The 25,003-nt window shown below is 39.1% G+C and overlaps 1 protein-coding gene and 1 long non-coding RNA gene across 2 annotated transcripts in view; one reads left to right on the forward strand and one right to left on the reverse strand.

Annotated features, from left to right (window-relative positions):
• The window catches only part of cdh23.L (cadherin-related 23 L homeolog), a 588,894-nt gene that overhangs the window by 378,185 nt on the left and 185,706 nt on the right, over nucleotides 1-25,003 (reverse strand). The window lies entirely within an intron of this gene.
• Nucleotides 6,734-25,003, forward strand: part of LOC121395401 — a 49,810-nt gene continuing 31,540 nt past the window's right edge. The window contains exon 1 of the long non-coding RNA XR_005962457.1: nucleotides 6,734-6,969. This is a non-coding gene — a long non-coding RNA (uncharacterized LOC121395401). The remainder of the gene's footprint in view (nucleotides 6,970-25,003) is intronic.

The raw sequence follows: 25,003 nt of genomic DNA on the forward strand, positions 1-25,003 counted from the left end.
TCTTGAAAAGTGTTTCTGTTGTTTTGCAAGAGCCTAGACCAGCAAAAAATAGAGCTGCCTATTTGTGCTATTATACTTTTTGTAGTTTTGAATATAAATGTCTTTTTTTGCTCTAAAGAAGGAACATATTGTATGTTCCACATCCTAGCTCTGTATTTACAAGCAGTAAAGTATTTTCAAATGTATTAGGTAAGTGAATTTTTGGAAACACAAGGGAAGTTGCCCACTGAGCAGGATCTTTTATCACTTATCAGCCTTCCATATCAAACACATTCCTGGTACCGTGCTAACTGGAAAGAATACCTGCAGAGGCAATTACTTGTATGCAGAATTGGAGAACCAGAATAAACATAGCTGAAGCAACTTCAAGCATTTATATTCTGTAAACCTTAACTGGCAAATGGTTATTATTAAATACATTGAGTTAAAGAAAAATATTCACCATTTCTTGTGCATTACTAAGGAAAATATAAAGCATACCTAACAGCAAGCAAACAATAGTTTTTTCTATTCATATCCATTTTTCCATAGTGTGCTGCTTAAAAAACATATGGGAAGCACTTGTCACCTAGAGCCATTGTTACTTATACAACATGAAAGAGATATTTCAAGTAATGATGGACACATTTTTGGACTACTACAGATTTGTGATTTAATTTGTGCTTTTACAAATGAAGAGAATATCCTTAAATTTGTCCTAGAATTTCACCATACATTTTGCTTTGCTGGAATAAAAACATGCCCGTTGATTCCAATGCATTTGGGCAAGCAAAAATGCCTATCCACTCCAATACTTTTGGCATAATAAAAAATGCCCCTTGACGCCAGAAAAAAACATGGTGAAGAAAACACATCCACTGACTCCAATGCATTTGCGGAGAGGTCACGTTTTGTGAATCTTTTTTAGCAAGGTGAACTGGGGCAGTTTTAAGGAGACAGACCTTTTTCAAAGTTAAGGACCATGTTAGCAATTCCATTTTGAAGGTTGAACAATATCTGAACCATTGTTCATATATGGGTATGTAATCCATTATCCATTACAGAATAGTGCCTTTTCTGGAAAACTCCCAATAAATCCCAACAATATATGACATCCATGTACTTACACATGGTTTCACCTTTGAATAACCCTAAACCAATCTGTTATGGTCCTCCTCTATAAATATTATAATCATACACAGGTATGGGACCTGTTATCCAGAATGCTCGGGACCTGGGGTTTTCCGGATAATGAATCTTTCCTTAATTTGGGTCTTCATGCCTTAAGTCTACTAGAAATTCATTTAAACATTAAATAAACCCAATAGGCTGGTTTTGCTAACAGTAAGGATTAATTATATCTTAGTTGGGATCAAGTACAAGCTACTGTTTTATTATTACGGAGAAAAGGGAAATCATTTTTAAAAATTTGGATTTTATGGATAAAATGGAGTCTATGGGAGACAGCCATTCCGTAATTCGGAGCTTTTTGGATATCGGGTTTCCGGATAAGGGATTCCATACCTGTATTATTTATTAAAGCCCTTAAAACACTTTGTGTCATTAAGTTGATTCTTCTAGCTGAATTTTAAATACAAGTAACAACTGTTACAAATTCCTATTCTATAAATAATTTTAAATAGGCACTAAAGGAAATGTAAAAAATGTAATTTTACATTTTAGTGAAAATGGACTATTTTTCTAATGAACTATCATATTTGGGTTTAGTTTTTGTCTAAACTGATGCTGATTTCCTAAGACCTTTGAATTTTCCCTCTAGTAATTCAACACTAAGCACTGTGTATTGATTTTATCTGACGAGTTTGAACACCTGCCTCATTGATCAAATAACTATATAATGTTTATATCATGAGCTATTGTTATTGTATACAAATGGACAAATCAGAAACTGAAAAGGGATCAACTGTCTCTAAAAGCAGATTCATATAAAAAGAGAATGCAAAGCATGTTTGACTCCCTGATGTACATTGCTTAGAATTTCATTTGATGCAATTTGTCATTAACAAATATTTATATATTTTATAGACCTGTATTGTACAATAGAAGAGAGTGCATATGAAATATACAGACTACATACAAATTCAGACTACAACTAGAGGTAAATAAAATAGTCACATATATAGTGAATAAAGTACCTCCTCTTGTAAAATGAGGCAGAAGGCCGAGTATTTTTATACAGGTAATGGAACTCAGAGGTAACTTCTAATATCCTCATATTTTACAACTGGGGGTACTTTATTTATTATAATACACAAATTTCAGTGAGTCATGTGACAGAAATGACATCAGAACTCACCGTTTATAACCGATGACATCAGAACTCACAGTTTATAAGGATATAATTTACAAGATATTCATAGTTTTTGTGTATTATAAACTATCCTACAGTATAGGATATTATCTTAATAATTTAAACTAAATCAGTTAGCTATCAATCCATTTGCCACCTAGTTGTGCAAACCAAAGGGTTATGATTTCTACTTACATTTTATGAACAAAAACTCCAGATCAAATGACACTTATCTATTAAAGGCAGCAATATTTTTTTTTCCAGTGCATTGTATTCTATGATATGATGAACACATTGCCCACCATGAAGCATTGCTCTGGAAACTGTATAGCAAGGATGACAACAGGTGGACATTCTGTGGGCAGATCACTCCACATCAGGCCTATGGTTTTTCATACTATGCAATGCTGGGGAGCAAGGGGCACCTGACCTGAGTCCTATACCCTAGCCAACTCACATGCAGGATGTTGCTTTAATAAACTCTCAGCTCAGTGGGTTGAGAATACAGTTATGGGATCCGTAATCCGGATACCCATTAACCAGAAAGCTCTGAATTACAGGAAGGCTGTCCAAATTTAAAAAAATATATATTTTTCTCTGTAATAATAAAACAGTACCTTGTACTTGATCCATCAGTCATGTTTGGAGCCAAAACAAGCCTATTGGTTTTATTTAATGTTTAAATGTTTTTTTTAGTATATTTAACATATGAAGATCCACATTACAGAAAGATCCATTTTCCAGAAAAAAGTGATCTATAAATAAGTACATGATTTACTTTTATTTTCATGCGAATACATTTGATTGTGTCCGTTTGGATTTATGCAACATTCCAATCTGATCACAATTATGTTGTGACTGAGAGATTGTTTACAAATAAAATTAACAACTATGCAGGAAGAAAAGATTTGTATCCAAAAAGTGTGCCCTTAAATAATTATGCCCCAGTATGTTTAATACATATTGTCAGCTGTATGACAAGCTAAGCGATACTTGGAAACCTTCAAAGATGCCAGCAGAGATGCCAACTATTTCTAATAAATGCTAGCTCCTGCAGAAAATGGCAACAAGCACAGACTGGAAAGTGTAAGTGTCATGTTTGTGATGTATAATAAATAGCTTGGTGATATGGAAAGACAAAAGGATTATATACAAGTTTCAAATGTGTATTTCTAACATAACAGGTAACTGTTTTTATGGCAGGAAATGTAAGGAAAGGTACTGATAAAGGGCAAGGGACCTGTGCATCTAAAGGAATCACAAATCTTCATGCTGACGGTTTAGGATATAGCCAGTTCTCAACTTTTGTAACTTCTTCCTCCACTGATATATGCACAGGTTCCTCAGTGCACAATCTTTTCTGGCTCTCTCATCAAATCTCTTGGGCTGGTGTTTCAAGGAACCTCAATCATTCCAATCTCGCTCCAAGCAGAGGAAGAGAATGGCTTTCAGCTCAATTACCCTTCACATTCCAATTCCATAACGCCTGAGTGAGGCTTTTTAACCAAAAACAAAAAATAAAAAAAAGGCCAAAAAAAAATCAGTCGCAGCTCAAGCTCAGACGTGCAGAATGGACTGAAAAAGATTGTCTGTTGTTCACCTCTTATCTACCTGTACTTTCATAGCATTGTGTTTAGTGCCCTAGTCTTTATGACCTACTTTTATTTGATTCTATTATGGTTAGACCTTCTGCTATAGGGTCTTTGCATTGCACATGACCTGTCTGGATTTCCAATGTTTGCACTCTTGGCTGTTCATCTTATAAGCCCAACAGAGACAGAATTATCTCACCATCTTTTTTTCCTTTTAAATTCTATAATCAGAATACACGATTCCACAATGTGCTTAGAATGAAACTAGATGCTACCTATTGACTTATATTATTACAGTATTGTAAATATTATATGTTATATGCAAATTATATTGATCTTCTTGGACATCTTTATATAACATACAAAGGTCTCTGAGTAGCAAATGGCAGGGTCCACTTACTAAGATCTAGGTACAACTGCAGGAGCACTAAGGGCCAAAAAATCACTGCACTTAAAGTCCAAAGGCTAAAGGGTTTGCACCTAGCCCTGGATACTGTCCTAACAGGAAGAGAACAAGGGCTGTCAAGCATAAGACTGCACTGTACATGACATACCCTTTTATAGGCCAGCAGCAAGTAAGAGTTGTCCTAGTGCCTTGCGTCAAGCAGCAACTTGCATGTTCTCAATAAAGTGCAAGCTAGCGCTGTTTAACGGGACACAAATTAATTTTGAAATCTGACATGGGGTTAGACATATTGTCAGTTTCCCTGGTGCCCCCAGTCATGTGACTTGTGCTCTGATTAAATTCAGTTACTCTTTACTGCTGCATTGCAAGTTGGAGTCAAACCCTCCTCCCCCCCCAGAAGTCCATCAGCAGAACAATGGGAAGGTAACTAGCTAACCGCTTCGTGGTAGATATGAGAACAACACTCAATAGTAAAAATCCATGTCCCACTGCAAATCCTTCAGTTACATTGAGTAGGAGAAACAGTAGCCTGTCAGAAAGCAGTTTCATAGTGCAGCACTGGCTCTTTCTGAAAGCACATGACCAGCCAAAATGACCTGAGATGGCTGCCTACACACCAATATTACAAAAAAAAAAATACTTGTTGGTAGAGGAATTAAATTTTATACATGGTAGAGTGAATTATCACAGTGTTAACAGTGTAAATTCGAAATAAAATCTACACCATAAAAGAATAAAATCCCTTTAAATTGAAGATATCAGTGCATTTCAGATGGATCATGTGTTATAATTCTATTGGCATTTTTTAAACAAAATCTGTAGATCCAATGAAGCATAAAAGTTAACATACAAAGGGACATTTACTTACCAGGCTCAGTATGCAAAGTGCAATGTTTTACCCTAGTCTGTCCAAACGTGATAGGGACCTAAAATTGAATGTTCCATTGGGGCAGGGACTCAAACTCTATAAATCGCTAACTAAATATGGCGGTATATAAACTTTGTGCTCAAAGGGGGTTGTTTAATTAAAGACAAGTTTGCTCAGGAGCAGTAACCCATAGCAACCAATCAGCAAGTAGCATTTACTGGTCACCTGTTTAAAAGCAAACATCTCATTGATTGCTTTGGGTCACTGCTCCTGGGCAAACAGTGCCTTTTAATACATATGGGGGTTTGACTTTTATTAACAAATAAAGAAAACTTTACTTAATAAATAAAGCAAACTTTGCACTCTTTTGGGGGTATGTAATAAAAATCACAAACAGAAAAACAATTCATACCAATAAGAATAAAAATTCACATCTTGCAATGTAATAGTCTTCCTTAAACTGTTATAGCATTGTTTTAGCATTGCAAATTTTAATTGTGCATTGCAAATTTTAATTGAGAAATTTGAAAGTGCTTGAAGGTGTCATATTTTTTGGGAGCAAACATAACAACTTTTTCCGTAAGATGTTTTATTACATTCACTGCACATTGCCACAAACTTTAGGATTTGCAAACTTTCTTCCACAAACTTTAAAATTTGCAAACAATCTTCCACTGTCGGAAGTGGTCGCCAAACAGTTTCCAGGTTCGCAAAAGCTATATGAAATTCACGGAAAATTTAATATTGGTCGCTACAGCAAAAAACGTTTGCAAGTCATTTCCAATGTGAACAAATGTTCGCAAAGGGAACGATTTTGCCTTTGCGAACACTTTGCCCTTCACATAACAGTAGGATAGAAATTTATAAATTTTATAGCTTGCAATAGTGCGCAGTGTATGTAATAAAACTTCTTAATGAAAAAGTTGTTACATTTGCTCCAAAAGTTTATGCCACCTTTAAGCAGGTGTTCGCAATGCACAATTAAGATTCGCAATGCAATAAAAGCCTAATGAAGAACATAACATTGCGACATGCACATTTTTATTTGCAAATTTGTTCTCTTTGCGAATTTTATTACATTTCCCCCACTGACTTTTATTACATTCCCCCATTTGTCAAAAGTCAAAAAGTCAAAAGCTGATTCAGGGCATGCGGTAAAAGTTAATCTAAAGTATTGTAATTGTGGTTACTAAACTGGCCTAGAATACAAGGCAATCCAGTCAATAAAATCTTTGAAATGTGACCAAGCAAAAGGGTGTGCACAAATCAAGAACACTACACCCATTTATGCTTCTATACACTTCTAATACAGGACAATAATGGTGCTTGGATACAGATAGGGCAAACAGTCCATGGAATCTAAAATTTTGGGATAGTGGATATGTTTAAAAGAAATAGCAAACACCTCAGAAATGTACTTGCTTTTCAGGCAATTTGCATTTTAAAAGAGAAAGTAATCTACAAAGTCTTCTTTTTGATCTTGTTTACATGTGAGAAGCGCACCCAGGCACCACAGTCAGTTTGCTGACAATCTAATGTTCCCTTTATACCACAAAGGTATTAAATTGTAGAAAGTTATCTGATGTATACACTTAAAACATTATTTCCACATCATTTGGGCTTTTCTGCACTAGTAATCTTGTTGCTATTTTTCTTCTCAGTGCAATACTCACACATTTCAGGAAGGGATAGCTCTGATCTCAGATGACTGATGAGCTGAGCAAGAGGTTTCCTATCAAGCAGAAGTACTAGCCAAGCCTAGCAATCTGCAAGGTGAAATGATGGCCCACTTGCCGTTTTACTCCAATCATAGGTCAGTTTAACCTCTTTTATTCCGCATAACTGACAAGATATAGATTTCCATTAGGAGTAAGCGTTAGCAGAGTGACATATTATAATTCTTCAGCTAGAAGTACTAATATACCCAGCAGCATTGTACAAACCAATATCAAGGCACAGAGAGGTGAACTAGACACAGGTTCAACAAGTCTGATTTCATAAAGGCACTCAGCATACAAAGTGGTGTTGATCATGACTATATTGCCCTGTTGTTAAATTAGCAGAATATTGGGGGAATGTAATATGTAATATGAATGTAATAAGGCATAGAGGATGGGCAGACAATATTTGATTGACAGCTGAGATTTTTAAATGAGATTACAACAACTATGAATGGTTTAATAAAAAAAAAAATTGGATTTGTGTTTAATTCGAAAAGGGCTTTTATTATACAGCTTTTTATGTCTGGGTGACAGGTCTGCTTTAAAGATATTAAAAATACAACCATAAGAATTAATTTAGGGGGGCTTTATGAAGCTATGTATAAAGTCAAGTTGTTTTTCTGATACACATCAAAAACCTTTCTGGACATGGGTGAGTAGAGGTAAACTACTCATAATACCTAAAAAGCTCACCCAGGGTAACATTGATCTCATGATTCATCTGCATGTTTGCACACTCAAAACAAAAACAATTTGGCAAAGAAGGTGGTTTAAAAAGTAAATTTTTACTATTTGTTCAGAAAAACATTTTATACAGACAATGCCTTACAAAATCTGGCATGATTTAGACAATATTAAAAAGTAGCAAAGAGTATTAACCACCCATTAGTTATATGCAGCAAAAAAGAAATCAGCAAGGGAGCGGATACACCTACCAGAAAAATGAGAATGACCCCAACGTTTCGGCACCAAGGCCTTTGTCAAGGGGATTCTTGACAAAGGCCTTGGTGCCGAAACGTTGGGGTCATTCTCATTTTTCTGGTAGGTGTATCCGCTCCCTTGCTGATTTCTTTTTTGCTGCATATAACTAATGGGTGGTTAATACTCTTTGCTACTTTTTAATATTGTCTAAATCATGCCAGATTTTGTAAGGCATTGTCTGTATAAAATGTTTTTCTGAACAAATAGTAAAAATTGACTTTTTAAACCACCTTCTTTGCCAAATTGTTTTTGTTTTGAGTGTGCAAACATGCAGATGAATCAGTAATGTGGGTTACCTGAGGTAGGGGTAACACTTGTTTCTGCACCTCTAACTAATCTTTGAACTTTTCTGGTGTGCCCTCCATTCATTATTAACATTGATCTCATCTCAGGGTCCTCTTCCAGGCAAGCTCTATTAGCTAGTGAAGAGTGAATCGGTTTTTTTTTGCAAAATAAATTGTAAAACTCAAGCAATTCACAAAACTGCAAACAATTTTCAAAATGAATTAAAGCCAACTGGCTTTGTTTGCCTGTTTTCCACACAAAATGCATTGGCATCAATAGGCATTAATAGGCATTTCTCACTGTGTTTCTTGAGTGAATGGGTTTTGTTTATATTTTCCACTTTGGAGTCAATAGGTGTTTTTTTCTCACGTCAAAAATGAATTTTTTTCACAGGAACCTATGCCTGGTGAAAATGTACTTATTTTAACTAGAGATGTCGCGAACTGTTCGCCGGCGAACTTGTTCGCGCGAACATCGGGTGTTCGCGCTCGCCGGAAGTTCGCGAACGTCGCGCGACGTTCGCCATTTTGGGTTCGCCATTGTTGGCGCTTTTTTTTGCCCTCTCACCCCAGACCAGCAGGTACATGGCAGCCAATCAGGAAGCTCTCCCCTGGACCACTCCCCTTCCCTATAAAAACCGAAGCCCTGCAGCGTTTTTTCACTCTGCCTGTGTGTGCTGAAGAGATAGTGTAGGGAGAGAGCTGCTGCCTGTTAGTGATTTCAGGGACAGTTGAAAGTTTGCTGGCTAGTAATCGTTTTGATACTGCTCTGTTATTGGAGGGACAGAAGTCTGCAGGGGTTTGAGGGACATTTAAGCTTAGGTAGCTTTGCTGGCTAGTAATCTACCTTCTACTGCAGTGCTCTGTATGTAGCTGCAGTGGGCAGCTGTCCTGCTTCTGATCTCATCTGCTGACTGCTGCAATAACAGGCAGATTTTTCAGATACATTTTTGCCCTTGATCCCCCTCTGGCATGCCACTGTCCAGGTCGTTGCACCCTTTAAACAACTTTAAAATCATTTTTCTGGCCAGAAATGTCTTTTCTAGATGTTAAAGTTCGCCTTCCCATTGAAGTCTATGGGGTTCGCGAACCGTTCGCGAACCGCTCGCGTTTTTGCGCAAGTTCGCGAATATGTTCGCGAACTTTTTTTCCGACGTTCGCTACATCCCTAATTTTAACTTCCTGAGATGTAGCTGTCACATAACCGAACTTAACAACAACATTAAGAGTTATGATGGGAGCTAGAATGATCCAGAAAAAAAACTACAGATTTAACAACTTGGTTTGCAACCCTATCCAATAACATTAAGAACAATTTACAGCATAGCATCTGAAAGCTTCATGCATTATTATAATGCTACCAAATTGCTGCCAAGTGGTGTTTCTGTAAGGGCGGTTTACTCAGTTGAGTTCTCCAATATGTTTTTCTAGTTTCACCTTTCTAATTTTATTGTCCCACATTTGCCAATTTTAAAAGAGGCATCCTAGATTAAATCCATTTATGAGATCCATTATCTGGAAACCCATTATCCAGAAAACTTTGAATTATGGGATGGTCATCTCCCATAGACTAAATTTTAAAAACAATTTCTGTTTATTTTGTGCTTGATCCAAACTAAGATATAATTAATCCATTTTGGAAGAAAAAAACAGCCTATTGGGTTTATTTTGTTTACATGATTTTCTAGTAGATTTAAGGTTTGAAGATCCAAGTTACAGAAAGATCCATTATCCAGAAAACCCTAGGTCTCACGTTTTCTGCATAACTGGTCCCGTACCTGTACCTACAATTGCTGAGACACAGTGGGCACTGTAATTGCTAGGGGTCCAAGTATATATAGAGCCCATTGAGCACAAACAAACAGTATATACAGAGCAGGGTGAAATATTGTGTGGCCCACTACCTTACAATTACAACACTAACTTGAGGTATGGGTAATGATCATTCATTTTAAAAACAGCTGAATATCAGAACCTTACATTTATTTATGTGGTAAATTCCCCTGACTCAAAATATTGGTCTGAACAAGCTTTTTATGTTGGCTGTATGGAATATTTCTGTTTCCTTCATACGGACACCATCCTATATTCAGTATTTAAATAATATTGAATATATATATATATATATATATATATATATATATATATATATATATATATATATATATATATATAGATATATATATATATATATAGATAGATATATATATATATATATATATATATATATATATATATATATATATATATATATATATATTTATAAAACATATAAAACAGTTGTTTCTATGTTGTATCTAAATAATTGCCTAACTAAGAACTATCACAAATGTATTAAGGAAACCTACTGAATAGGATAGTATAAATATTAATGATTTTCCAATATGAATATTCTTTCATATACTTAATTACATTAATATTTAAAAGTACATGCATTCCAAAGGAAACTAAAGGAAAAGCTTTTCAACGACAGTTAAATATCTGCCCTTTAATATTCAGATTGAAATTAATTCGGTCTGTGTTTTCATTTCACTTGCTACAGATGAATTTGCACTTGATGAAGGCTTTGGGTAATGAAAACATTTTAAATTGTCAAAAGGAAATGAAAAGAGTGCAAATTGGACAATTTATTATGAATACATGGGCTGACTGTGGGGGCTTGTTCTGTACTTGTCTATTTAAAAGGAAATTAGACCTTGTGATTACAACATAAGTAAAATCACTTACAGCATTATCTGGTCTAGCAAAGAGATAGGGTTTTAATAGATGTACAATAGGCAGCCACTTAAGCTTATTAAATACTATAGGTAAGTACATACTTTCGGTAAAGGCTCCAACTTCTGAAAAAAAAAATTATTATTCCAATGCATAGTAATTATAGGCTGCTTCTCGAATACAAATTACTATATTATGTCGGTGCAAAGAAATTACTGAATTAACTCCAACTGTACAGGTAGTATATAATGCTCCCCTGACACATGGCAGAGAATTATGAAGGATTAGGTATTCTTAGCTTCCCCCAAAATATTCAAGGATATTCTATTCATCTAGTAAGTCCATCTACAGCTACTCTACATTGCCCTGTATGACTGCAGAAGAAGTAGACCGTGCAGTTGCAAGGGGGCCCAGGAGTGTAGATGGCCCAGCGTGGTCCTAATTAATGAGAAATTTCAATATATCATGGCAGAATAAGTCAATTTACCAATATTATTCATCCCTAAATTGAATTTGCAGAGGGGCCCTCTATCATCTAGGTACATCACTGGTGTCACAGTTAATAGTGATTTTTAGATATTAGTTTAATGACATTCCATGTGCAACAGTGATTTGTTTTCAGTGTGTACGATTGTGTATTAATGTGTATGACTTTCAGAGTCCCAACCACAATTTTTTTACAAATTGGTTAATAAAAAATCACAGGGGATTCTACATGCCTGTCTTTCCTTGGCCAGGTCAACACATATAACCTTTGAAGCATAATTCAGCTTCTCGCCCATCTGTATAATATCCAGTCTAAAGAAACTCCTCACTTTGAACAGTTTCAGCTGTCTGGACTGAGAGGTTTCCCCTATGGAATGGAGGTGAAGTAACATCTCAGGAAGAAACTTGTTCAGAAATGTAATGATGATAAAGCACTTGCCATACATTGGGTAACATACATTTACTCTATAGCTTGAGTACAATATTATTTACAATCATCTTCAAAATTCAAGCCACATCTAAAAAGTGTGACTACTAAGTGCAATAAACATGGCATTGTAAAAAGTGTTTTGTTAAAGTAAAATGAGATTACTTATGGTTGGTATCGAAGTCAATCAAAAACGCCCCTGTGCTAGGAACCTTAAGGCTTTGGAGTATGTGCAAAAAAAACTATGTTTGTTTTATTTTTATGTAACTTGGTATGTAATACACTTCATATTCTATTTCGATTTCCATCTCATGGTAAATGCTTCAATTACTTTCATTAACCTTTCCAAAGAAAAAAGTCCCTTCTCTGCCTATATCCCTGAGGGTTGCTGGGTCCAAGAGCTCTGTAACTCTCGAAACTAATATCATAGCAATATGCTCATGACCTATCCTCTGAAAAAGTGACTTACATAAGCATTTTTTAAAGTCTTTAACTAACTCTAAATGGCAGAAAGGGCAGGGATTAATAGATGAAGAACATTAAAACGTTTTATAATATGGAAATTTTGCTGAATACAAGGCAGTCACTAGACATTGCGTGATTATTATTTATAGTGCGCATGCAATGTGTTTTATTTCTCAAATGGAGGAAAAATAAACAAAAAATACAGCCACACCCATAAGATGCAAACAGTAGACTTGTCCACTGTGTTGCTCTGTGTTCTTATTTACTGTATATTAAAACAAAATGACTAGGTTTGCACGACAACCTCAGATAATCAGCAAGATTAGAGGCAAAGGTGGGTCTTTGAAGATCATTAAGTGGGACATCATTCTCATCAATACTCTGTCGATCCTACACTTGCACAACTGAATGACTGATTTTTTTGCAACTTGCACATTGCATTCTGGTATGTAAATGACAACTTATTTGTCTTGCACACAGATATTTAAACTGTGCATAGTCAGTGCCCCCATTAGTCCTTCTATAGGGTCGCAGCAGCATATAATGTATTTAATGTTTTTGCACCTGGGGTGCAAAACCAGTAAAACATGCTGTTTTTTAGCGCTTCATTGTGATCCTTTTTAATGCAATAATACATGTTATAGCACAAGGCATACAGGACTACAGTGTAATGCTGACACAAGTTACAGCTCCAAGTTTATATTCAGCAAACAGCTGGTGACACAGGTGACCCACAGTAAAAAAGGTGAGAACTGGGCTACTGCTGGGAGTTACCCCTGCCACTCTGCTAATTTACATTCACAGGTAACATTTTCATTTTTTGCTGCTCTTCCAAAATTCATTTGTTTGTCAGAGGACTTTTACGTAATATGAATCAATAATTATTTGCTATAATTATGCTGTAGACATATAAAAAGTGAAGAAAATAGAAAGCATATTATAATCAGAACCTTAAATGATGTCGACTACTTGGATCCCAGGTGAGCAAAATATCTGCAAAACTAATATGAAAAAGATTAAAAAAAAATAACAATATACTGTCTTTATGCAGCAATAATTATTTGGTCTAACACAGTATAACCCATTTTCTTAGCTCAGTAACATACTGGCCCATAGAGGTTACTATCTACTTTTAATTGGCATGGATCCCTTCTTGAGTTTATGAATTAACATATAAATCAGATAAGAACTATAAAAGCTCATTACTAATTTCTAACTGTGCTTGTCTTCTATGCCTAAAATTTTGCCTGGTTTGGCTGCAAGTGACCTATAGGAACACATACTTCAAATGTTACCAGAGACACTCACAAGTGACATTAGCAGAGAGTGCTATACTATCTTATAGGAGTTCTTCACCTTCCAAAACGTTTTCAGTTCTGTTGTTTTTTCAATTACTTTCTATTACTAATATTTAAGTTTAAAGTTTCTTTTTCCACCTTATGTCTTTCTGAAGCAGCTCTGGGAGGGGGTCACTGAGTCGTAAACTGCTCTAAATTGATACATTTAAGTGATGCATTTGTTATTGTTGGCTCTTCTGAGCTGAATCCCTGAGTTTCATTAAAGGCAGTTGTTATAATTGATAGTTGTTAATATTCCACAGATGCTGCTGATAAATGTAGCAAATGTAGCAGCAGATAGCCACTACTATCACTGCTGAGCATTCTAAAGGGCTAATGTCCCGTCATAAACTCATTTTGAAATACAAAGAGAAATTGTCCCCCAGAAATCCCTTCCCAAGTGGGAGGCAGACTTGGTTTACTATCTAATGGACATCTAACAGACATCTAATGGAAACAAGCCCTAGGAGTTCCATCTGTGTTGTCCATGGACTATAAATGTAGAATGATACAGCTATACAGTATGCAAAAAGCTTATACCAAACGTTATAAAATCAATGCCCTACTGTAATTGCTACATACTACCACTTTATGGTTGTGTCCAAAATTGGATAGGTATTGGTCTCAAATCCTTTTTCACAAAAAAAGAAACCAACAAAAAAATGCAAAAAAAAATTGAATAATTCTCTTAACTCAAGCACGAGATCATGCTGTTTAGCTCACTTCACTGTCTTCTATATATACTGTAATACATTACCTGTGGCTGCTGTCAAATAATGATGAGAGAAAGATTTTGGCATGTATAGATTTGCTGCAAACTACCACGTTTCACCGTTGGCAAGGATTATAGCAAATCCACAGCAAAAATTCACCACGCAGCTTGTTTCGCTTTGCGAGACAAAAAAAAAAACACAAATAGAAAAAAAGAAGCACAACAGCAAAAAAAGAGGCGTGACAAACGCACAAGTCATTTTATCATTCCCCTCTCCTTCCACAATGAGGTCTGAGCTGTCCCACTATCTATATAAGGACATGTACATAAATATATAGGATTTATTCATTTTAATATTAGTAATTTATAAACTATAGATGGTACTTTTGCAACAGACATGTTTTTTAACAAATTGGCAACATGAAAGCCCTTTTTTTTCTAGTGAAAAAGCAGTTGTAGCCTAGGTGGTCCTTTAACAATGTAGGGTATGTGTGTAGTAGTATACTTAGTGAAAAATACTAACTAATGTACAGAAGTTTGCTACAAAAATGTTGTGCGACTTAATGTCGCTCATCATTACTGTAGAAGACTCTTCAATAAAGTGTCAGTTGTTCACTTTCATACAAGTCTGTAAGCATTCACATATATTTCACCCTGCAATGTGAGGTCCTTTTTATGAATAAACCTACCTGAGTTTAAAAAAAAGAAAAGTTAAGCTTGTTAAAATAAGAAATAATTAATGCTTTGGTGATCCCTTGCTTGGCCTTTACAAAGCCAACAACAATAGGAAATTAGAACGAAAAAGAAATGCGTTGTAATAAAATATCTGCTCCGATTTAAACCTCACCTACCAGCTGAATGACTTTTATTATTTCCCTAAGGTTTAGGATGAAGCATAAAACTACTTCAAATAGCAAGTGAACAAGAAAGGAGGAAAAATTACATTTTTGCTGTAACAGTGAACATTTTGCTGCCAAGCAGGGCTAAAGTACCTTTCCTTGGAATAAAATAAGGCATCTCCATTAATTAAATGCTAATTCCACAGAGCTGGGAGATCACACATATAATGCTTTCTTCATATGCACAGCTCAGAATCATTGCAATAGAATTCTATTAGCCCCCAAAGATTTGGCTGCAGAACAGGTTTGGAAACCAATGCAATTAAGCATATCATTATCATTAAAATAATATCTTAATTTTAATTACATTGAGAGAAATAGATGCTGGTACACGCAGGGCATCTCTGGCTCCCTAATGCCTTGGGGGGACACAGTGACCCCTCTGTGCTCCTACCCTGGAGAATATCACTTCTGTCTCATCATAAAAAGATACTGTTACGCCTGCAGTTCCTACAGTAAGTATTAAAATTTAAATTGAGAGAGGCACTGTCAAGTTTTATTAAAGAAGGTTGTCACCTTCCCAGTAGAGACTGCCATAAACCACAATGGATTGCGCCTCCCCCCTCACCAATATCATCCATTAAAATAAATTGGAAATTTTAAGAGAGTTAAAGAATGTTAATAATATCATTACGTGTTCTATGTCACAAGAATGTGTGGCTATTTATCAGGTGGAAAGGGTCTGCACAAATGAAGAGGTAATGCAGTTTAAAGCAACTTGTAGACTTTTATTGATATGCTCAGAAGTGACAAAAAGCTTATTTTTAATTAACTCTTTAGTGTGTGATTCGGATTTTAAAGCATTAGCATGGATTCTCTTATACCAGTCAAGTGCTATGCAATGCTTCAGAGCAGTAAATGATTTATAATGGTATTAGTCCAGTAAATTAATATTGCATGAAGAAGTTCTCTGTATCTTAATACAGTTTGCATTTCAGGAATTTCTTTAAACACAAGGGTGTTTAAAACTGGTTTATCATGAACGAGTAAAGGAAGCCTAATAAACTCAATAGTCTCTAAAAACTTGTAAATTGTAGTTTCTTCTCTAATTGAACTACTACCAGATCTGCCATACTTGGACAAAGGTATACATTTCTTTGCTAATTTCTGCCCCTTGCGAACTTTGATATACCTATATAACCTATATATGAAACTTGATACTACACAGACATCACCTGCTGTGTTGTAAATGTTTGACTAGGCAAATATACAATGCACTTTGAATCGGTTATCAGTATATTGATATTTCACTTAAAGTCTTAGGGCTATTCCACACGGGGAGATAGCCTTGCGTTTGCGGTCGCGGCGACAAAGCGCCGCGCCAGTCGCCGCGACCGGCGCAGGCGACAGTTTTGTATGGGCGCCTATGTAAAAACGCCTGTGCTAACCACACGAGGCGATGCGCTTTTCAACAGTCGCCTGAAAATGCCTCGCCAGGCTTTTTCAGGCGACTGTTGAAAAGCGCATCGCCTCGTGTGGTTAGCACAGGCGTTTTTACATAGGCGCCCATACAAAACTGTCGCCTGCGCCGGTCGCGGCGACTGGCGCGGCGCTTTGTCGCCGCGACCGCAAACGCAGGGCTATCTCCCCGTGTGGACTAGCCCTTAACATACAGCAGTGATCTTCTATTTGAAGCCCTGGTGTTGTTGCTAAACAATTATGGGGTGCCGTTTGTCCCAAATACATTCTGTATACAAAACTATCCCTAATACACAGAATGAATGTCTCTCATGTTATATAAGTATTTGTGACCATACACAGATAAAAAAATATACAAAAGACTTATTTCTATTAAAGAATGAAAACAAAATCTGGTTAGTGCACAAAAGGATGTCATTATATCACAAACTCCATTCTGTACAGTTTAACAAGCAATCTGTCACACAAATGTATAACCTCCATGTAACGGACACACTTATGTGCAGAGTTACTTACAGAATGAATTATGTAAAAACAAAGTTGTACATAATATATAATAGTGTAACTAACTAGTGCTTGTCAAGCTAGATTTGACTGACAAAATAGATATCTGTGAAAGAAAGCAAGATTTTATAGTACAGGATTCATTCTTTCCACAAAATGACAGTTTTGTTTCACAAAACAGATAAAATAACCATTCTGTGAAGCAACACTGTCAGTCACATTACTGAACCAATAAGAACAAAGCTTATTGCCATATACAAACAAGATGAGAAGCTGCCAGCTCTGCTCCACATGGCTAAGGCAAAGTATCTGACCTGCTATAGAGAGCGCCCTCTAATGTCCCCTGTGCTGCATAGTAATAAACATGAACAAACCTTTCCTAAAAGAGCTGCTGTTAAACACTACAGGTTCATAAATGGAAGTTTTTACAAATGGCTGAGAAATATAATGCTGCACTTATAATGATTGTAGAAAAAGAAAAGTATGCAAACATATATATGATCATTTTAGGTGATATGGCTATTCTTATTGTAGTAACCTGCTTCTGTGGCCATTTTGGTTAAGGGCATTCCTGCTGTTTTGCCATTATCTTATGACTTACTCCTATTCCTCTTCCTGTCTAAGCTGAGAGCAATAATGGGACAGGCAACACCCACCCGCCATCTTCTATTAAATGTACCAGAAGTTACTGTGCTTGTCTGGCTGCTTTGCCTGACTCTCAGAGACAGTTATACATTTTGTATATGATAGTTAGACTCCAATGTCTCCTCCTAGCTGTAATCTTGCACCAATTAGCTTGTAGTAGTAAACTTATAGTTCAACTACTACATAATAGATTTAGCCAGAGACTTGATCATGTGCATCACACATTGTGTATAGCATGATGTGTAGGTTATATGAGCAGCCACTCCTGAGTACTGTGTGTAAACAAAAGACTTCAGGACTTCAACTTCACCTCCTTTCATGAATTCGGGTCTTTTCGCCGCTTCGGGACTTCAGCTTCGTCTTTTCGGCACTTCCGCATTTGGTAATATGTGAAATGGCCGCACGGCTCGGGCGCTCGTAAAGGGGACCCGGCTTTTTGAAAAATGCAGCACTTCTGGGCCCCCCTTCAGGCCCGGAACACTTGTCCCCCCTGCTGGCGGCCCTGGACATGCATGTGACATGGGCACACTTGTGCTCTCTGCTCTAGTGTTTTGCCCCCCTCTACCCACTCTGATGTGAAAGGGTTAAGCACTGGGCAGGTAAGGGGACGGCATCATTAGAGTCTTTTGTTATAAATAAATATAAAGCATTGTATAGCTTGTTGCTTCTATATAAATAGATTATGATCCCCTTACATTGCCCCTGCCTAAATGACCCCCTTTTGTTTACACACAGTACTCAGGAGCGGCTGCTAGAGATGTCGCGAACTGTTCGCCGGCGAACTTGTTCGCGCGAACATCGGGTGTTCGCGCTCGCCGGAAGTTCGCGAACGTCGCGCGACGTTCGCCATTTTGGGTTCGCCATTGTTGGCGCTTTTTTTTGCCCTCTCACCCCAGACCAGCAGGTACATGGCAGCCAATCAGGAAGCTCTCCCCTGGACCACTCCCCTTCCCTATAAAAACCGAAGCCCTGCAGCGTTTTTTCACTCTGCCTGTGTGTGCTGAAGAGATAGTGTAGGGAGAGAGCTGCTGCCTGTTAGTGATTTCAGGGACAGTTGAAAGTTTGCTGGCTAGTAATCGTTTTGATACTGCTCTGTTATTGGAGGGACAGAAGTCTGCAGGGGTTTGAGGGACATTTTAGCTTAGGTAGCTTTGCTGGCTAGTAATCTACCTTCTACTGCAGTGCTCTGTATGTAGCTGCAGTGGGCAGCTGTCCTGCTTCTGATCTCATCTGCTGACTGCTGCAATAACAGTAGTCCTTGTAAGGACTGCTTTTATTTATTTTTTTGTTGTTTTACTACTACTACTACTACTACTACTATAAGAGCCCAGTGCTATTAGTCTAGCAGTGTTGGGGAGTGGGACTGGTGTGCTAATCTGCTGCTCCTAGTAGTTCAGCAGCACCAACTTTAATTTTTTTTTTTAATATTCATTTTTTTTTTATTTTACTTTTTTTTATTTACTACCGCTGTAGTAGTGTATAAGTTGACCTTTTAGGCATTATTTGCCCTGTAGGCATTATTTGCACACTGTTTTCTTCAACCCGCCATCGAGCTGTGTGACCTTGTTCCCATTCTGTCTAAATATCCATAATATTACCGTCTCCAGAAAAAACACCGGAGTCACTTTTTTCAAGCAGCATTCATATATTTTACGTAATCCGTATCCACCGCTGTAGTAGTGTATACGTTGGCCTTGTAGGCATTATTTGCACACTGTTTTCTTCAACCCGCCATCGAGCTGTGTGACCTTGTTCCCATTCTGTCTAAATATCCATAATATTACCGTCTCCAGAAAAAACACCGGAGTCACTTTTTTCAAGCAGCATTCACATATTTTACGTAATCCGTATCCACCGCTGTAGTAGTGTATACGTTGGCCTTGTAGGCATTATTTGCACACTGTTTTCTTCAACCCGCCATCGAGCTGTGTGACCTTGTTCCCATTCTGTCTAAATATCCATAATATTACCGTCTCCAGAAAAAACACCGGAGTCACTTTTTTCAAGCAGCCATAATATATTTTACGTAATCCGTATCCACCGCTGTAGTAGTGTATACGTTGGCCTTGTAGGCATTATTTGCACACTGTTTTCTTCAACCCGCCATCGAGCTGTGTGACCTTGTTCCCATTCTGTCTAAATATCCATAATATTACCGTCTCCAGAAAAAACACCGGAGTCACTTTTTTCAAGCAGCCATAATATATTTTACGTAATCCGTATCCACCGCTGTAGTAGTGTATACGTTGGCCTTGTAGGCATTATTTGCACACTGTTTTCTTCAACCCGCCATCGAGCTGTGTGACCTTGTTCCCATTCTGTCTAAATATCCATAATATTACCGTCTCCAGAAAAAACACCGGAGTCACTTTTTTTCAAGCAGCATTCATATATTTTACGTAATCCGTATCCACCGCTGTAGTAGTGTATACGTTGGCCTTGTAGGCATTATTTGCACACTGTTTTCTTCAACCCGCCATCGAGCTGTGTGACCTTGTTCCCATTCTGTCTAAATATCCATAATATTACCGTCTCCAGAAAAAACACCGGAGTCACTTTTTTCAAGCAGCATTCATATATTTTACGTAATCCGTATCCACCGCTGTAGTAGTGTATACGTTGGCCTTGTAGGCATTATTTGCACACTGTTTTCTTCAACCCGCCATCGAGCTGTGTGACCTTGTTCCCATTCTGTCTAAATATCCATAATATTACCGTCTCCAGAAAAAACACCGGAGTCACTTTTTTCAAGCAGCATTCATATATTTTACGTAATCCGTATCCACCGCTGTAGTAGTGTATACGTTGGCCTTGTAGGCATTATTTGCACACTGTTTTCTTCAACCCGCCATCGAGCTGTGTGACCTTGTTCCCATTCTGTCTAAATATCCATAATATTACCGTCTCCAGAAAAAACACCGGAGTCACTTTTTTCAAGCAGCATTCATATATTTTACGTAATCCGTATCCACCGCTGTAGTAGTGTATACGTTGGCCTTGTAGGCATTATTTGCACACTGTTTTCTTCAACCCGCCATCGAGCTGTGTGAGCTTGTTCACATTTTGTCTAAATATTGATAATATTATCGTCTCTAGAAAAACCACTTGAGTTACTTTTTTTCAAGCAGCATTCATATATTTTACGTAATCCGTATCCACCGCTGTAGTAGTGTATACGTTGACCTTGTAGGCATTATTTGCACACTGTTTTCTTCAACCCGCCATCGAGCTGTGTGACCTTGTTCACATTTTGTCTAAATATTGATAATATTATCGTCTCTAGAAAAACCACTTGAGTTACTTTTTTTCAAGCAGCATTCATATATTTTACGTAATCCGTATCCACCGCTGTAGTAGTGTATACGTTGACCTTGTAGGCATTATTTGCACACTGTTTTCTTCAACCCGCCATCGAGCTGTGTGACCTTGTTCACATTTTGTCTAAATATTGATAATATTATCGTCTCTAGAAAAACCACTTGAGTTACTTTTTTTCAAGCAGCATTCATATATTTTACGTAATCCGTATCCACCGCTGTAGTAGTGTATACGTTGACTTTGTAGGCATTATTTGCACAGTGTTTTCTTCAACCCGCCATCTAGCTGTGTGTATTATCGTTTCCAGAAAAACCAACTGAGTTTTTGTTGTTGTTGTTGTTTTTTTAAAAATAATGCCAGGCAAAGGCAGGCCGCCACGCAGAGGCCGTGCTAGGGGCCGTGCTGCTATGCAATCCTGTGGCCCTAGCAAATTGCCCAGTTTTAAAAAGCCAATGACCCTGAACTCCCAAAATGCTGAAGAGGTAGTTGACTGGCTTACACAGCACACCCCATCCTCTACCGTTTCTAACTTTACCACAACATCCTCCTCATCCTCCACTGCTATGGCCACCCCACGTAACACTTCCTCCACCACCGGTGCCCCTTCTTCACTGGGGTCAGAGGAGTTATTTTCCAATGAGTTTCTTGAACTGAGTAATGCGCAACCATTATTGCCAGAAGAAGATGAAGGAGATGAGGACCTTACACCAGATTTAATTCTGGCAGAGAACACGATAGAGATGGACATAATGAGTGATGAGGAGGAGGTCCCCGCTGCTGCTTCCTTCTGTGATGTGTCAGAAGAAATTGATGCATCTGAGGAGAATGATGATGAGGAGATTGATGTTTTGTGGGTGCCTAGTAGAAGAGAGCAAGAGGAGGGTAGTTCAGATGGAGAGACGGAGAGTCAGAGAGGCAGTAGGAGAATAAGACTTAGAAGAAGCAGGGAGGACAGCCCGCAGGGATCAGTAGGGCAACAACATGTATCGGCACCTGTGTTCAGCCGGCCAACGCACCCGCCATTGCCGCCAATACCGCCAACTCCGCCAACTTCTACTGTTACCGCCAGATCGCACACTTCCAAAAAGTCAGCAGTGTGGGATTTTTTTAATGTGTGTGCCTCTGACAAAAGCATTGTAATTTGCAATGAGTGCAGTCAGAAACTGAGCCTTGGTAAGCCCAACAGCCACATAGGTACAACTTCTATGCGAAGGCACATGAGCGGCAAGCACAAAGCACTTTGGGAGCAACACCTCAAAGGCAACAGGCAAACTAAAAGCCACACTCCTTCTGGTCCAGCATCTTACTGCTCTACCTCTGCTCTCCTTGACCCGTCTGAACCACCCTCCACTCCGCCTTCCACCTTGACCACCTGTTCCCATTCCCAGTCATCTGCCACCAGCCAAGTTTCTGTGAAGGCCATGTTTGAGCGTAAGAAGCCAATGTCTGACTGTCACCCCCTTGCCCGGCGTCTGACAGCTGGCTTGTCTGCACTCTTAGCCCGCCAGCTTTTACCATACCAGCTGGTGGACTCTGAGGCCTTCCGCAAATTTGTAGCAATTGGGACACCGCAGTGGAAGGTACCCAGCCGCAATTTTTTTTCTAAAAAGGGAATACCACACCTGTACCAACATGTGCAGAGCCAAGTTACCGCATCTCTGTCACTTAGTGTTGGGCCAAAGGTCCATATGACTACTGACGCATGGTCCTCCAAGCATGGTCAGGGCAGGTATGTCACCTACACTGCCCACTGGGTGAACTTGGTAATGGCTGGGAAGCAGGGAATGGGTAGCTCAACAACAACAGTGGAGTTGGTGTCACCGCCACGGATTGCACGCGGTTCTGCCACCACCTCTACTCCTCCATCGCTCTCTACCTCGTCTTCTTCTTCTTCTTACTCTGCTGCTGGGTCCTCCTTCTCCTCCTCCACACCTGTGCACCCCCAGCTCCCCCTAGGCTATTCGACGTGCCAGGTACGCCGTTGTCACGCTGTCTTGGGGATGACGTGCCTGGAAAGCAAAAACCATACCGGATCTGTACTCCTGTCATCTCTGCAGTCACAGGCCGATCGGTGGCTGACCCCACACCAACTGCAGATCGGAAAGTGGTGTGTGACAATGGAAGCAATCTGTTGGCAGCGTTGAGACTAGGCAATTTAACACATGTGCCCTGCATGGCACATGTGTTAAATTTAATAGTCCAACGTTTTGTCTCCAAGTACCCAGGATTCCAGGACGTTCTCACCCAGTCCAGAAAGGTGTCGGCCCATTTCAGACGTTCCTACACAGCCATGGCACGCCTTGCTGACATTCAGCAGCGCTACAACATGCCAGTCAGGCGTTTGATTTCTGACAGCCAGACTCGCTGGAATTCAACGCTCCTTATGTTGGAACGTCTGCTGCAACAACAAAGGGCCGTCAACGAGTACCTTTTTGAACTGGGTGGTAGGACTGGATCTGCACAGCTGGGGATTTTTTTCCCCCCGTTACTGGGTGCTTATGCGCGATGCCTGCAGGCTCATGCGACCTTTTTGAAGAGGTGACAAATATGGTCAGTCGCACCGAAGGCACCATCAGCGACCTAATACCCTTCGCTTTCTTCCTGGAGCGTGCCGTGCGACGAGTGACAGATGAGGCTGTAGACCAGCGTGACGAGGAGCTGGAAGCGCACGATTTCTGGTCGGAATCACCAGAACGAACCCAGGCACCTGCTGCAACGCAGGGAGAGGTGCCAGAAGTGGAGTCAGAGGAGGAAGGTGGCTTTGTGGAGGAGGAGGAGGAGGACCAACAGGAGCAGGCTTCCCAGGGGCTAGTGGTGAACCTTTTGGGGACCCTGGTCTTGTACGTGGCTGGGGGAGGAGACCGTGGATGATGCAGTCCTTGATAATGAGGAAGCGGAGATGGATAGCTCTGCATCCAACCTTGTGAGAATGGGGTCTTTCATGCTGTCATGCCTGTTGAAGGACCCCCGTATCAAGAGGCTTAAGGAGAAGGACCTGTACTGGGTCGCAACGCTACTAGACCCTCGGTACAAGCATAAAGTGTCAGAAATGTTACCAACATACCACAAGTCCGAAAAGATGCGGCATTTACAAACCAGCCTGCAAAACATGTTGTACAATGCTTTTAAGGGTGATGTCACTTCAGGAACTCATCAACATTCCAGGGGCAGAGGTGCCAGTAATCCTGCCACGAGCACACCTGCAAGGACAGCCCTTTGGCCAGTCTGTAACGTCAGACATGCAAATGTTTTTCTGTCCAAGGCAGCGCCACAACCCTTCTGGATCCACCCTCAAAGAACGCCTCGACCGGCAGGTAGCGGACTACCTGGCATTAACTGCAGATATCGACACTCTGAGGAGCGATGAACCCCTGGACTACTGGGTGCGCAGGCTTGATCTGTGGCCAGAGCTGTCACAATTTGCCATGAACCTCTTGTCTTGCCCAGCCTCAAGTGTGCTCTCAGAAAGGACTTCAGTGCAGCAGGAGGGATTGTAACTGAGAAGAGAACTCGCCTAGGTCACAAAAGTGTCGATTACCTGACCTTTATTAAAATGAATGAGGGTGGATCTCGGAGGGTTACTGCACGCCGGAAGACTTGTTCTGACTTCTATGCAGCTGTCCTTCTCTTCAAGCCTCATGACTCCACACACAGCTGTCCTTTAGCGTCCTCCTCCTCCCTCCGCCACCGTTACAAACTAGGGTGCAAACCCTACTGGTTTTAATTTTTTCTGGCCTCTGTGCTTCAGTGGCTGCAACCAAAAAAATGCATATTTTCTGCATTTATATGGCATAATTTTTCTGGCCTCTGTGCTTCAGTGGCTGCAACCAAAAAAATTTATATTTTCAGCATTTATATGGCATAATTTTTCTGTCAACTGTGCTTCAGTGGCTGCGACCAAAAAAAATGCATATTTTCTGCATTTATATGGCAT

Source organism: Xenopus laevis, chromosome 7L (genome assembly GCF_017654675.1).
Source record: "Xenopus laevis strain J_2021 chromosome 7L, Xenopus_laevis_v10.1, whole genome shotgun sequence".
Taxonomy (NCBI): domain Eukaryota; kingdom Metazoa; phylum Chordata; class Amphibia; order Anura; family Pipidae; genus Xenopus; species Xenopus laevis.